The sequence below is a fragment of the Pipra filicauda genome, unplaced genomic scaffold, assembly GCF_003945595.2.
Source record: "Pipra filicauda isolate LSUMZ 115617 unplaced genomic scaffold, ASM394559v2 scaffold134_size1991817_pilon, whole genome shotgun sequence".
Lineage (NCBI taxonomy): Eukaryota > Metazoa > Chordata > Aves > Passeriformes > Pipridae > Pipra > Pipra filicauda.
Window position 1 is genome coordinate 581,389 of NW_024103818.1, and position 16,621 is coordinate 598,009.

Genomic DNA, 16,621 nt, shown 5'->3' on the forward strand with positions numbered 1-16,621 from the left:
AATGATTGTTCAAACCTGAAGGAAGTCAAAAGTCATGGCAATCCACACAATGGTGTCCTAGAACTGTGTGAAGCTTTGAGTAAGTAGTAGTTATTTTGTGGTATCTTCTGAGCCTATTTTTCAATCCTACCTAGGGTTCAGAGCACAATGGAAACACTTCCAGTTTCCTGAAATCAGGCAGCTGTAGATCAAACCCTCTACATATATCAGAGCTTTACAGGGAAATTGCTGGTAGGTCACTGATATGCAAAGCTAACCTTTAATTGTGTTCAAAAGTTTCAGGATCATTTAATTGTAATTCTACTGGGAAAGGTGGATGGAAATGCGAAATAAAGAGTATATGGGCCTGATTCATGAAAAAGTTACAGACCATTTACATAGCAAAGGAATGTGCCATTACGTAGCAAAGTGCCTATGTGATTTATTAAATTCTTTTTCCTTGTGTAATCGGTTAACTGCACTTGAAAGGTATAGATTCCAGAGATGAGAGCAAAAGGCTGAAGAAAATGAGGTAGAGCATTGTAACTTGCTCAAGATTTGTGCCCAGCAGACAGACAAAAAGATAAGTGTGGTGAACATAGAAAACACTTTTGAGACAGTAGCCTGTCTTCAAAGTGCTCATTGACAATGAGCTCATTGACAAAGTGCTCATTGACAATGAGAGAACATGGAAGCAGTTCTCTTCCATGCAGGAACAGGAAGTACTGCTATACTGGAACCTGGAAAATTATGCTATGTTAGGGTTTGTTTGTTTTGATTGTGGTGTTTTTGTAGTAACCTCGTTACATTAACAACCCGTGAGTAGCACAATTGTAATGCTGAACTGCATAGTCAAAGGAAGATCCATCAAAGCTAAACACTCAGTATGACTGCAAACATTTTCTCCTACATACTGTTCTTTTTTCAGCATCTTTGTCAGCCATGAAAGCACTTATGTCAGGCAGTATCACCAAGGGGTAGAAATTTCCCGTCTTTTTGTGCAAATCTATTAGCAATGGCCTGTAGAGGGCTAATAATAATTTGCTTATTTTGCTCTGTCTATATTCAAACTGGAACTGTTATCTGTGGCCCCCCCAAATGCTTGTTGACTGTGCCTTACAAGTCAGGGATCAGGATCAGAGATTACCATTGATCAGGAAAGGATAGTTTAATTTTTGATGTTAGGGGGACTTCCTTCCAATAGCTTCTAAGTGCAGCTTGCAGTAAACAAGCACATGTAATGAGAAGATTGAAGAGTGGAATCAAGAATATTTTCTTAATATGCAAAGTGGGATCCTGTAGTTAGTTACCATTCACTAGCATTTTAAATCAGAATTTCCTTACTCACATTACAGACAAAATTGTTTAATATCACATTAGATAAAATGTTCTCTCTATCACAAGGCAGGTTATGAGCAGACAAGCCATTGAAGAACAGGGGTGGATATCAGATCTTATCAAAATGTATGTGAGACTAGAACTTCTATTAACTATCCATGAGTGAAAACTCAGATAGCTAAGCAAAATGCAGACAAGATGGCCAAAGAAAATGTAAGAGAGGAGGGAAAAGGAAAGGGAGAATTAGAAATGCAAAAAGCTATTTGATAAATAAATATAAAAGAAAAATGAGTCTGGAATGTTTCTTTATTTGAAAAGAAAGGAAAATTGAAGTTTTCTAGGAAAACAGGAAGTCACAGAGAAGGAAAGAGAGAAAGAATGCAAAAATCTTCCAGCATCTCTTACATCATTGCTGAACTCTAAAACTACATGAGCTGGAAAGGCAAGACAGTCAGCCAATATGGAGAAGAACAGAAACTTGTATCAATCTATATTACCATGGGTTGTGCTGGAGCCCAGATGGATAGGACAAACTGAATGAACTCTGTGTGGCCTGAAGGGTATATAGGATGTGTAGGACAATCAAATCAGGATGTCATGCCATATGTTACAGAGATTGAACAAGTATGTGTGGAAAAACAGGAAAGAATGAACTGAGGTGCATGGGTTGAGCTGGCACAGAGGTAGAATGAATTTCTGCGCATATCAAACAAATGATTTCATTGTTTTTATGATTTAGTAGATGAAAAAGGAGCATTTTTTACCATTGTTTTGCTTAGCAACAGCAGCAAAGAAGAGTACTCAGCTGGGACTGTCAATTGCTCAGGCTCATTAAAATATTAACAGAGAACACAGCAGAGCTCTGAGCATGCAGAGCTGCCAAAATCAGGTTCCCAATATGCAGGTAAGGAGTGCTGATAGTTTTTCTCCTTTTTCTTTTCTCTTTTACCCCTTATTGTCATCAGTCTTCAAGTAGGCTGCTTCCTATGTTAGTTTTCTCTAGCTACTTTTCTTGTGTCTCAAGAGGCCTAGGGCACCATGTCCCAAGGCTTCTTCAGCAAATAGTACAGATTAATGTCTATCCCAGAAGACCTGTTATAACAGGTTTCTTTTCCTCAGGTCCTTCTGTAGCCAAAACAATGCAAAAGTTCCCCTGCCTGCCATGACAGCCTGATTTATGTAAGAGGAATAATAGGACCAAAACTGAGAAGATAAATGAAGGATCTGAAGATATTGTAGCTTTTTGGATTGTCAGAATACATTGCTTAAGGTGCAATTTGAGTAATTTCAAGACATTTTGACTGACTTTATGAAATTCTGTTAGTGTTGCTATGGTGGGTTGACCCTGGCCAGCAGCCAAGCACCTACATGGCTGCTTGCTGATTTCCGCCCTCTCCCCAGGGGGATGGCAGAGAAAGAACAAAAGTGAGAAAACTCATGGATTGAGGTAAAAACAAATTTAATACGTGAAGGAAAGAGATGTGATGTCCAGTGATGCACAGGCAATCATTCACCACCTCTCACAAGCAGACTGATGTCAAATCAGGAGACACCTTGGAAGACAATCTCCCCTTCTTTGCCTTCTACCTCAGTTCTTATTGCTGAGCATGGTACCATATAGTATGGACCATCCCTTTGGCCACTTCAGGTCAACTGCCCTGCTGGTTCCCTCCCAGCTTCCTGTCTACCCCCAGCCAACTTCCTGGAGGCACAGAGTAGGAAAAAGAGAAAGCACTGTTTAGCAATAGCCAAAACACTGGTGTGTTATCAACACTGTTTTAGTCACAAAGTCAAAAAAGCAGCTATAATTGACTATATTGATAGCTATAAAGAAAGTAACTCCCAGTTAATCCCAGTCAGACCCAGTACAGTAGCTATGGTGGACGTAATTGTGAGTATAACTGGTACCTCAAAAAAGGGAACAAAATGAAAGACTGAAAATACTGATTTTAAAATGTGGCTGCTTTCATTTCACAGTGTAGTGCATTCTCTCATATACAACTCTCATTGCCTACCCCCACCTATATGGTGAGAAAGAATAAAGGCTTTGACAAGGTAAAAACCAGTAGTTTTCTGCATTTTCCATTTTTCTTTTTTTGCTCCTTTTTAATTTAGTTACCATGGCTGCTTCTCCTCTTCTTCCCACAGCCTCATTTTTCTATTTCTCTCTGTTACATTCTCTTCTTCAAGTTATCCATAACCAGTAAACCAGTAGGTTTCACCACGGCTCTCCTGCAGCTTTGGAGCCAGTGCATTCCCCTCTGTTCATGTCATACACAAAGGATGAATGCTCCATTGCTTTGGAGAGCCAGAATCTCTCTAAAACCATGTGCTCAACTTCTACCCCCAGAAGTATATATTTTAAGCATCCACCAGTTTAATACTTTCCAGTATCCTAAAAAAACCACAAGGCATAGTCTTTTAGAAAATACTACTGATGTCTTCAACCCTTTATTTTTTGTGCTGGTGCAAACTATGCTGCTCACTGGCATTCACTTTGGCCCCACTTGATCAAAGTGTATAAGCATACATCTAAACATCTCACTCATATTAGGAAAGCATATGTTAAGTGTCTTGCTGAACTGGACTTTGGATAGCAATTTTAATGTACTTCAGGGAATGAATTCTTACTATTAGATCAGTATTAAAACAGGTTAGCCCAATGTCAGCACAGTAACTTTCAAGAAAAAGGACGCTTTCATAAGAAATAGGAATATCATTGACAGTTTGATACAAAGCTGCTCAGAAACATGAACAAGTGTGGGTTTTGGTGTTTTGTTGGTTTTTTGTTTTTTTGGGGTTTTTTTGTACTGAGGAGATTGTACCCGAAATAGCAAAGACTGAGGGAACAAGCACAGAAAGGGAATTCATGTGGGGTTTTTGTTCCTTGCATAATTAATCCATTCCTGAAAGGGAGCCCAAATGTTGAAATGCATTTAAAAAACCCTCAAAACCAAAACCAAACAAAAAAGTAAATAGTCTTTCAATAGTACATGTGGTTGGAAGTTTGGGGTTTTTCTATGAACACAGCTTTTCTGATGCTCTGCAATCATTGTCAAATGTTGATCAACAACATGATAAGCTCCTACCAGTGTGACCTGCATTATCTCACTTTGTACTCACTAGAGCAATCGATAAGCTTTACTGGAGTGCTATTCTTCCCACCTGAGTTCCTGAGTTCACAGCTGTAGTGCAGCATGTGTTTTTGTCCTTAGAGTGAAGGATTAAAATAGTTCATTTCTGCTATTTAGTCTAATTGTCATAAGTTATTTTCTGTTGTCCTTAAAGGCTTCCAGGAGAGCTGCTTGACATCAGTGACATGAAGAATCAGGATGGTAACTCTGTAAATAAACTGAAAAAAGTATTTAGGCAAGCCTATCTGAGAAACGTAATTTCTTTTGTGAACTGGAAAGTGACGATACAAAGATGAGTAGTGATTTTGATGGTTAAGATGGACAACAGGATATTTCTTTGGATTCTAGTTCTCACAGTGCACTAACCCAAACCCATGGCCTGACTTTGAGCCAAAAGAGATATGTCAACACGTGTCACTTTTAGGAAATTTTAGCTCACATACCTAGGACAACATCACAGATTTTCCCTGAGCCCTGGTGTTCCTTAGCACATCTGCAGGGGAACAAAATAAAGTCATTTGCGGGAAGGAGAGCCTAAAGACTCTTCTTATAGCCATAGTAGGCTGTGCTTTAGCTGCTTTTATCAAAGAGCAATTCTGAGTATATACATCACATATGCTGAGATGGAGGTGAAATATTTTCTGTTTTGTGCCCCCTCCCGCATCACTGACTGTTGCTCCACCTCCATAGGTGTAGAAGTCGGTACTCACTAACATCGGCAACGCTAAGCATGCAAGACTGGATGGACTGATTAAAATTTACATCATGAACCAGAAACTTAATTATGATCAATACTTACAGTATGCCAACAGCTAATACTGATTCAAAACTCTCCTGCAAATTTTACATGCATTTTAAATGCATTTGGTTATGGTTACCCCATATTCCAGTGAATTGTATTGCACACAACAAGAGAGGAGAGCACTGTTTCTTCTCAGGGTTGGGTTTTGTGGCAGGTCCAACCTGGCTTACATGTTTGATCTGAGGAGAGTATTCATGACTGTGACTTCTGAATGGCACCTGAGCTGAGAGTGAGGCATCTGAGTCCTTCAGTCTTTCCTGCCAGCTGGCTTGGTATGTACCTACTCAATATCCTGTGAAATTGATATAGCTGATTTAAGGAATGCACTCTTGGGATCGGTGTCTCACAACGGATTTTATGAATAAATCAGGTATGAAATCTAGGTCTTTGGATTCTACTAGATGACAAGGCGCCTTTCAGTTAGATACTGTTCTTTTATCTGCTTTCCACCTGTACAGTGCAGCATCCTTGCTCCTGCAGCTGGGACCAACATGACCTGAGAGAACAGTTCCTGCCACAGCTGTTAGGAGAGCCATGTTGTAACGCTTTGGCAGAACGGAGTGGTACAACAAGGATACTCCTACTGAGGTGGCAACTTGAGGTAGTTGTCTTGCTTTCAACCCTTTTTGATCTGAGATGCATCTGAGGTGATCTTTGTCCATGGCTAACAAAGCGCAGGAGTGTTTGCCAACACAAGATCCTCAGTAGGATAACCTGTTGATGACTCTTTCTAGACCTTGCCTTCTTCCTATTTGTTTGTGTGCTGGGCACTTTCAAATTTCAGCTGATAATTTAGTTTGGAACTAACAGAGAAGATGACACAAGTAGGGTAAATGCTAGCCACAGCCTCTGGTGCCTGCACTTCTTGGAGCTGTACTTCTCCCATTGGAAGGGAGGCCATGAAATAAATACCTTCAATGTGGTTCTGCAGCACTCTGCCTCTCAGTGCTGCTTTAAATACTCTATTTATCAGGCCTGGAGACTCGAACGATGCCTATTCTGGAATATCAGTGACCACTAGGACAAACTACTGTCATTTGCACAGCTTCTAAGTCCTTCCCCCTGGGAAGTGTCCCCTTCCTAAGTAGTGTGGTTCTCAGTGCATGGATGACTGCCCAGGTCCAGCCCTGGCCCCCTGTGCAGCATCACAATGTGTCAGTACAAAAGCATCTCTAGCAGCCTGCTGTTTTCAAATGCTTCGCAAGTGCCAACTCAGAAAATGCTGGGTTTTGGTGGAAAGAAAACAGCTGTTTATTTTATTTTATTTAAGTGATGGTGTGGATTTTAATTCAGCAAAGATATGAAGTATGTTGGTAAATTGTGAGTGTGTGTAGGTGGGTGTGTTGGTGGGTGTAGGGAGCATATGGAAGAACTGCAGCATGAGAAAGCAGCTGACAGAAGGGGTTTGCAAAGTCTAAGGCAGAGCAGACTTCTCTTCATACATTTTAACTCTCCTTTTGACAACCATTCATGGTGCAACCACATCCTCTCCCTCCTAGTTGATGCATTATACTCCGATCTCTCTATATTTGCTGTGAATGTAATTCCTGTATTTATAGTTGCAAAACCGAAAGAGGAACAGAGAATTTAAAAAACCCCAAACAAACAAACCCACAACTCAGTTTGCAAAGCAGCAAACTACGGTAAGGGGGGTATGTGTGTGGTGGGGGGTGTGCGTGTGGGTGTGTGTTTGCTGTCCATGACACTTCATGCATCAATCGGGAACCATACTTGTTACGATTAATCACTAACCATAGTTACTGTGCCCCGTTTTCGCACAACAGCAGTGACAGCACAACTCCAAGCCTTCGGGCACTCTCCGTCAGGGACGGCGGATCCCGCTCGTCCCCGTCCCCGCCGTGCCCGCCCCGTCCTCGGACCCCGCGGGCGCTGCCCGGCCCTGCGGCGGCGCGCGGGCGGCCCCGTGCTGTAGCGCGGCGGGAGCGGGCGGGGGCAGCATTGCCCGCGAAATGGCGGCGGCGGCGCCGAGGCCGGGGCCGGGCGGGAGGGGGCGGTGGGCGGCGAGGGAGGGATGCGGAGGGGGAAGAAGAAATAAATCCCCTTTTCTCTGCTCCTTCGCAGTCTTGCCGAGGCTTGCTCTGCGGCGTGCTCGCACGCGGCTATACCGCATTTCTTTTTCGGGGGAGATTGTGAGTTTAAAAAATGAGGGGAGCTCCAGCACCTGGTGTTCGCTGCGGCGTCAGTGACACCTCTGCCCGGGAACAGTGACAAAGGCTTCCAGCGGCTTTTAAGTTGCAAAGCGTATAACCGGTAACATACTTACCAAAGCCCGAGATCTTACATGAAAATCAGGTCCTGAGTTGGCTGCTCAGTGCTTGAAAGCGGGCAGACCAGACCAGGCTGGAACAGCTGCTTCAGCTGGAAGAGACCTACAAGGACAGTCCAACTGCTTGGCTCCTTCAGGGCTGACCAAAAGTTAAAGCATGTTATTAAGGAAGTTGTCCAGTTTCCTCTTAGACACTCACACGCTTGGGGCAACCACCACCACCTCTCTAGGAAGGCTGTTCTGGTGTTTGACTATTGAAAAATCAGTTCCTCTTTGAACAGCCATGCAAAGGCTCAGATTTTTTTGGAGAGGCTTTACGCTGCAACATTCAGCATAAGCAGGGTGGCATTCTTTGTGCAGTTCCTTTAAAACCATACCTCACATGAGTAAAGAAGAGAAGGAATAACGAGGATTTCTCTAGCACCTTTTGCACTAGATTGACTTTGCATTTTATTTGTATGGTCTGGTAAACTTTGGAAATCTTAGTTCAAGCTACCAGATCATAAAACATTACCTTCCCAAGAAACATTTTGTTGAACGTGCTTACATGACTTGGGAGCACAAATTCTACTCAGTGAAGATACAAATTATGTTCCCAGTCCCTTTTGAAAGATGTATGTGGGGCTTGGTAAAGGCAACAGATGGTATTTCACTACTAAGTCACATTGTTGAGATGCAAGTAACACCTGAGTAAAATGTAAGGCTTGTTCACCTTGCCTCAGATCTATGAAACTTTACAGTTTGTATTTCTAGATATACCTGATGCCAATGGGAGCAGCTGCAATTCTCAGCTTTTTTTTTTTTTTTTTCTGTGTGCCCTCTCACTTATGCTTATGGTCTTCTTCTTAACTTGGATTTTTAAGGTCCTTAGTTTTGAATGCAAAAGAAGAGCTCACATGGGGCTTTCCTTTCGTCGAACATACTCTGGACATTATAAGACAGTATCGGGGAGAGAAAGAAGAAAATAAAATAAAAAAGGAGGAATACGAACCTAAAGAAGGGGAAAGAAATGAGGGAAGAGAGAAACACAGTGATAGCAAAGGAAAATTCCAAAGACGAAAGGCATATGATGTCTGATGACAGAAGAGAAAAAGCAGTTTTCTCAATCCTTCTGCTCTATTTGCAGTTCTTAACTCCCCAACCTCTGTGGAGAAGTAATATTCTAAAAATCTCAATAATATTAAAATCACTGTTTTCTAGTTTTGAGGATACAGAGAAAACCATGAAAGGGTAGCCAAAAGTCAAAGTATGCCCGTGCTACATACTGCTCTGTAGTGCAGAGATGTAAGAATCCAGACAGAATCTGGACAGTTACCCTGCAGCTGTACAGGAGACAAGCCTGGGCTGTGCTCCTGGGCCAATCTGCACCTGCAATAGCATCTCCACACCATCCTGAAGTCTACTATGTGGACCAGAAAGCAAGTGAAGAACTCTTGCAGTGTAGTATTTTAAAAAAAGTCTCTGTAATTCACAGTGGACTCAGGACTCAAAATTATCTTCCTCATGAACTATGGGCATAAAGAGCATTGGGCATGTTCTCCTTTCGAATGTGTACCTCAGGATACCTGTAGACCTGACACTGCCTACAAGAGAATCTTTTCAACAACCTAATCTATACCCGTTACTGTTGTCCTCATTTTACAGGCAGGAAGAGATCATAAATATATAACTTGCAACCATTGCAAAGTTCACTGTCAACAGCAGAATTCAAGAGTTCTTGTCTCTGAGGACTCTGCTCACATCTCTGAACTGTATTTACTCCAGAAAGAAGATTCTTTTTTTTTAATTGAAATAAGATGTCTCAAAGTACTACAGAAAAAAATAATCTTTTAAAATAGAATTTGGCATTCCAACCAAACATTTTAAAACATGTAAATTGCAAAAAGTTCTGCAACATAAAGGTTTCTATGGTCCAACGCTTTCTGGTAATTCCAGGGAAAAAAAGGAATCTGAACAGAAAATCTGACCTTTTCAATAAGAAAATAAACACTTTAACCCAGTTCATTTTCTCTGGGAAAAAAAAATACAACCATGACCAAAAAACCCTCCCCTTTAAAGTATTTTATTTTATTCAAATAGGAAATAAATATAAATTTGAAATTTCAACAGTTGTTAAGTGGAATGTAATTCCTTTGGCCACCTCTTTTTCTCTCTTGAAATCACATAGCAAAAAGTTTAGCCACTTCTGATGTAGGTACATACTAGACTGGGCACTCAATGTTTGAAATACAGTGTATGCAATTGCTCACAGCACATTAAGAATGCTCAGCAATTTGCAGTTTTAGGGGTGCACTTTATGCTGTAAGATACATTGTGCTGTTAGCAATCTTTTTTCTCTCACTAAGCACACATTACTTGAGTTTTCTAGTTGAGCATACACCTAAATGACTTTCCTTTTTTAAAAGAGGGCCATAAATTGTCATCAAAGACAGGAGTCTCAATTCAGCTGTTATTTAAAGACTGTCTGCTTGTTCTCAAAGTCCTATATCATCTTTACATCAATATCCTTTATAGAAAAGCAGGAATTCAGGGGATATGAAACCTACAAGCCCAATTAATAAAGCATTACGTACATTTTGCATGTTGAATATGGTGTGGGTTTTTTTAAACAAAATTCTGGCTTGCGGGGGTTTTGAGTGACATTTCTTAATTTCCTTAGCTTATTTTCCAAGATGATTGCTTTTCATCCATTTTTCCCAATAAGAAATAGTGGTAGCTGCCTCCACTTTGTACAAACTTCTCTGCAGGGCGTTGATCCACTTGTCCTTTAAAAGGGGAAAATCCAGTTTTGGGGAGCGCCTGTTAAGTAAGAAAGTTGTACAGTGATGTGACTCTGCATGTGTGTGAGAGAGAAATCAATTAAAATCCAGAACTGAAAAAATAATTCACTGTATGTAGCATAGAAGAAAAATCATGCTGAAGTCCTGAGCTAACTCACATAATGCATTCAGGAATCAGAAAAATGACACTGTCAAAACACAACATTAGTTTTCAGAAGGCTCCAGGCAAAATTTTATTTATTTAAAGTTAGCTCCTATTTTAATAACAAAAAACTGGCGGCATATTCTACATCAAAGAAAAAACTTTTCCTAATGTTTCCATTCCTCTTGTGAAGTACTGAAGCTGAAGTAGTGGAGCTGTCTTTCTCTAAAATAATTACATGAGTGGCAGGATCACAACCTGAGAATGCTTTTTGTCTGCACTGGGGACTGTAGCATAAAGAATCACATTTGGCTTGCCTAATCTGAGCTGCAACATGAGATAGTCAGACTTTTAGTATTTAAATAGTTAGTTTTAAACAAGATCCATAACAATGAAAGACAAGTCCTGAATCAACATCTTGGTACACTGTAGCACCTTGATCAAGGAAAGGTACAAATGAGAGCACATTCATGGGCTATAACTCTGCAGTCAAGACCTATTAACCACATTCTTTATGGCAGCACCCAGGAGAAATGTCCCCTAACAGCAGGATAGCACACAACTGGTGGCTTCTCTTGCATATTACCCTCATTTCAGGCATCTTCAGCTTCAGATGCCAGACCAAAGCACGCTGTTAGAGTAGTCAAAGCATTTACCATTTTATACCTTGTTGAAGGGATGAGAGATGTGTTTTAAAGTTCACTTCTGGATCTTTTTCCTGGCAATTCTATTTATTCCTCTTTGTTCTTCATGCATTCATCTTTTATAATTAGAACTAGCAATAGTGAGAGGCAGTCCAGGGTCCTTTCCTTCAAAGACATCCCATAAATAAAGAATAAACCCCTTAGGTCCCTAGACCTGTTGTTTGCCTTTTTTAGCTTGACTTCCCCACCAGTTCCTAGTAATATCATTCCTTTGACAATGACTTCTTGTCTGTGTTACCTTTCTTTTATTTTGTATTCTTTAACACCTCCTCCTTTAAATCTTAACAGATCCAGGTCTGGAGCTGTGGAAATTTGATTACAAAAGACTCTATATCTGCATGTATCCGTGTCTTGCTGCAGAATGGTTGGGTATGTCTGGGAGTAGCACTAAACTTTGTTGCAACGAGATAACTCTTATATCTGAGAAATGTATTTCTTCCTTCTGGGCCCCTGGTCTTTTATAAGCAACAAAATAAATTACTGTCAAGGCAGCTACCAGCAAACCCATGGAATCGGTGAAGGTGAAGCAATGCTTGCTTGCACAGGCTTGCACCCCTAACGCAATGACACCACTTCCATCTCAGACAAACGAAGTCTCTCCTGTAAAGTGGGGTTACGGCAATAACATGATGTACCAGGTCAGAGAGTACTGTCAACAGCTGCCAGCAGCAGAAGTTGCAGAAGGAGAACGGAGACTGCTGCCTGATGGAGCATAGAAGAGGGATTCTCCCCCTGTATCATGGCAAAATCTAAAGTAGAACAAGTTTTCTCATGAGTAACAGAAAGTAATAACACTAGCTGCCTGGTGATGTGCCTTTGAGGTTGAAAACTGCTGCTTCTGTCAAAGCAAATACCCCTACTTGGAACTGTGGAGAGTGGAGGAGCTCTTCTCCCAGCAGCATAACCACAGAGACCTGCCCATGCTCATGCTGCAAGGGGAGGCCCCCAGCACATGTGTGGCTGTCCCAGTGATGGCCCAGGCAAATTTTATGTGATGGACCTGTAAAGCCCTTCGGGATCATCAGGGATGAATCATGCTGTAAAATGTATCATTAATGTTACTAGATGTATTATAGACTTCTCCTGTGATCTGAGACTGCTGTAGGCAGTGTGCTGGGGGAAAAGCTTTCCAGATTGTGCTCATGCAAATTCCTATCTGTGATCACATTCGTTCTGGTTCCCACTACAACATTACTTTCACACTCATGTGTGCTGCTCACTCAGTCTAAACTTTTTGCTATTGCAGGTTGTATGACTACAACATAGCATCCCTTTGCCAACACCTTGGAAAGGGTGAGAAAACATACAAATATGGAAATAGAGGCACAAGAAATCAAATGGATATGCTTAAACTTATCCAGGAAAGCGGTGGTGTGATCCTAACCTATGCCTCCTGACTTTAACAGGCCCCCTAACAGGTTACTAGATTGGAGCATCTGTCAATTTGTTCAGCTTGGTTTTTTGTTCTGAAACGTTTATTTTCTTCTGATCTGAGGATCTTTGTAATTTAGAGAAGAGCTGGAATTTCTGAAAGCTGGGAAAAACAAATGTGAAATCTGACCTATTTTGAGTACATCCTATTTGCACTGTGGACAGTAAGTCTTGTCAGCCCAGTTAAATCATGCAAACAGTATTTCAGAATGATTTAGGATTAGTTGATACAGTCAGAAAATAGCCATATAATATAAAATGGAGGATGAGCAGACATATCCAAAAAGTGTTTTTTAAACATTGCAAATGAAATGGAGAATCAAGGCAAAGGCAAGGAGACTAGGGCTGGTGACATATCCTGTGAGAAGATCCTCAGAACAAATTGTCTATTTGGGAATGTAGGGAAAAAGCAGACAGTGCTCTAAAAAAAATGAGAAAAGCAGGAAATCACAGGCAAATCCTAGCCATGAATTAATCCAACAGAAGTCAAATCCAAGAAATTGTGAGCAGTGAATCATCAGTAAAAGGGCACTTGCATGTAACATATGAGTTCAGTTCACAGGTACCCAGTCTGTTTTTTAAAATTAAAATTTAAAATAGGTCAAAAATATTCAGTGTTCAGATGAAAGTTGAAAAAAAGAAGCTTGCAAAGTCTCAAGTCTGTATTTTGAATGTTTGTCTAATACATCAACACAAGCTGGCTTGCCAGAAGTATTAAAATACAAGTAAAAAGATCATAAATTAGTAAATTGTCAAGTATTCTTAATATGTATTCTCAATGCCAGACATTTATAATAGTAAAAGCAGGTTACTAAAATATTAAGTGACGGTTAGTACTCAGAGAGCTCAGAACAGTTTTACTTTAACACACGGAATAAGATAGGTTTGCTTCAGAAAACCCCTCCTGAAAGAAATAACAAAGTTATTCATTAAAAGTTAAATGAAAACATGATGCATGAAAAAGTTTCTGTACTGTAGGATTTCTGCGTTCATTTAAAGAACTGTTACACCATGAAGTACAAGTCTTTTATTAAACCAATGCATTCATTTATTTGAAATAAAAGTTTTATTCAGTCACTGTATTTTGATAGACTAGACTCCGCACATAGACAGGAGATAATGGATTGAATAGGATGTCCTTGAAGGAGAAGAGCTGCTTCAGATTACCTTTCTAATACTCAGGAGACATCCTGGTTCCAATGCTCGTCAGACTTCTGAAGGCTAAGAGGAAAGATGCGCCCATGCTATCTGGTGTAACAAATCAGCTCCTGAATCACCTAACTGTAAAACTCAGAGGGAAAAAATTAAATAATCTCTGCTTAAAATATCTCAGTGTCATTTTAAAATCTATTTAGGAAGATCAGCTCTAGTGCCTTTATAGCACCTTAGCCATGTGCTTTGTAAAGGCTCACTGGTACTGCTGCCATCACTGGGTTTTGAAATGAGTACAGTGCAAAGTTACTAAATCAGTTTTGGTCTTGCTGTGCCATTTGGTCATACTTTCAAGCAATTAAAGAAATTGATATACAGAGACTTTTAAAAGGAGGAAGAGACAAAATTTCACGGACACAGATAACTATAACAAGACATAGATTATTTCTGGGAAAAAAAAGAAGCAGAAAAAGTGTGTAAGACATATTCTTGTTAAGAAGAGAACGAAAAATTAAGACCTTGGGTTACATTTTAAAGACATTTTCCCACCCATTACATAGCCCTTCTGTGTTCTGAGTGCTGGAGTCTAGATAAGCCAACTTTTTGTGTCATAAGATGCACACAAAACATTCTCTTGCTGGCTTAGTTAAAATCAGAGGAACAGAAGAATTTGTGTGTATATATAAGTCCTCAAAACCAGTGTTTTAGCATGTATGGGACTTTATAGTCTCAAGATTAAAACTTGCTGGGGTAAATACTCTACCAAGCTTGCTTTGAAGAAAAACCCATTTAAAAACAAAAAGACAACCCCCCCCGCATCTATAAATTTTGAGTATCAGATGTCTTTCCCTCTTTTCACTAAAACACATATATGTACGTGCATGTATGTGTCTATGCCCATCTCCCTACCTCACAGTCAGCTAGCACTTTTCTTACAAAGAAAGTGAAAAAGAGCTCTGAAATATCTTATTCATAGTATGACCCAGTAATTATGATAAAAGTATGGCAGCATAAGGCAGATAAAATGGGGCTGTTTCCTTCTATTATAAAAGTCTTAGGTCTCTATATGGTGCACAACACTTTAATCACCTACCTTGCATATCAATGTTGAACAAATGGCCTTGTTCATACCTAAAGCACCGTAGACTCAGCTTATCCTTTTAGTTACTCACACCACTTAAAAACTCTTTGAAGCCTCTCAAGGAGAAAAAGTCATCAAACTATTCTTTTTTTAGTTATTAACAATGTAAACCAGTTGAAGTTTTAGTTCTCAAAAAAAAAAAAAGGAAAAGGTTTGCTTTCAGTTGAGAGAAAAACAGAAGATCACACTGTTTTCAGCCCAATGCATTCTATTACCATTTCTCAGTGCACATCTAATGGGAAAAAAGAAGGCTATTTTGAGTCACAAATCTTGCAGGAATACTTGCAGAAAAAGCTAGTTTCTTTAGGAGCAAATATCCTGCCACCTTAAAATATGCAGTACAGTACAAAAACCAAGATCGACATGTTTCATTATCATTTTTAAACTCATAATGAAAACAATGACTGCTACAGAAGACAAAGTCAAACTTATGCCATCTCTTTGGTTTCTATATGTATCAATGAGAACTTAAACTTCATCCTTATCTCTCTGAAAGTACATCTCCTTCTCTTCTGATTCAGTCCAGCTTGGGTCTCTGGTCCATGAGCACTCCACAGTGACAGAAATAAAGTATTTCCAGGGAGAAGTGAGAAAACGATTTAGCCTTCTAAAAGAGTAGAATTGAAATAAACCAGGCACACACAGGTATTAACAAGCCCTCTTTTGATTGTGGGAAAGAACAAGGATCAAATATGTTTTAAGTCTAACATAAAAATGATACCGAATACTAATCAACTAATGAATTGTTAACAGGTTCATCCTTTTTTCCTTCAGAAATTTAATACATACATGTATTTATACACTGTTATATAACAGGCATTCTTTGCCTTCCCCTTTCAAAAAATATTTGAAGACCTGTGAAAAAAGTAATTCTTACTAAAGAACATGGCATCTCTGCTATATTACTTGATGTAATAGTAAGGAACAGTAACATTTAACAGTCTCTAATTTCAAATATTGATCAGCATAGTATGCTGGCCATGCAACGCTTCTAACAGAGGAAGATCTTATTTTTAGTCACTTGTTTCATTTCAGGTGCAGCCAAGTGCATTTCTGGTAGTGGGTAAGAAAATTAAACCAGAATGCTAACTCCACCTCTTAGTTACCTCAATATAAACTTACTACCATGCAGCTGTCTTCTCAGTTATATGCTACTGCAAGAGTGCTCCAGTGCTCACACACTGGAAGAGAAGCAGTAAGAACATACAGATATAGAACATAGGCAAGGCAAAGTTTGATACTCTTTCTTTAAAGTTTAATTTTATAGCCTTTTTCTGAAAGTAAGATTTCTCTACAGTGCAAAAGGCTTTCTATCTTGTATTGACCTTATGTAATGAGTAAAATATCAGTGGCAATGAAATTGATAGGAGCTGTGTGTCTGAGTCGGTTTTAGTAAAAGCAGTGGTAAAACTCCTGTTGATTTTCTGGAGAAGACTGAAGCCCTGCTTTTATGGTAGCTCTGAATACTGGTAACTTCCTGAATATTGGTAGCTCTTTAATAAGAGCTGTCTACCAGATGTAAAGCACAAAGATACCCCTGCCTCAGAAAGCAGGATGGCAAATCCTACTGTCTGGCCAGCATCTCCATTATTTGTTTCTGTAAAATATGCATCCTGAATACTCCTCTGAATAATTCTTCTATTGTGCTAGAAAATGGCTAAAATTTGGCCACAAATAAGGTTTCCATGAGTTGGCCTGAAGTGAGTATATTCAACATAGAATTGAAAGGAA

The 16,621-nt window shown here is 39.8% G+C and overlaps 1 long non-coding RNA gene across 1 annotated transcript; it reads right to left on the reverse strand.

The window, feature by feature from the left end:
* Positions 1-2,759: 2,759 nt before the first annotated feature.
* On the reverse strand, positions 2,760-7,119 carry LOC120322597. The gene is made up of 4 exons (XR_005562392.1): positions 7,006-7,119; positions 4,895-4,944; positions 4,483-4,669; positions 2,760-3,019 (listed from the first exon to the last, which is right to left on the reverse strand). It is a non-coding gene; the product is annotated as an uncharacterized LOC120322597 (long non-coding RNA).
* Between the last annotated feature and the right edge of the window lie 9,502 nt (positions 7,120-16,621).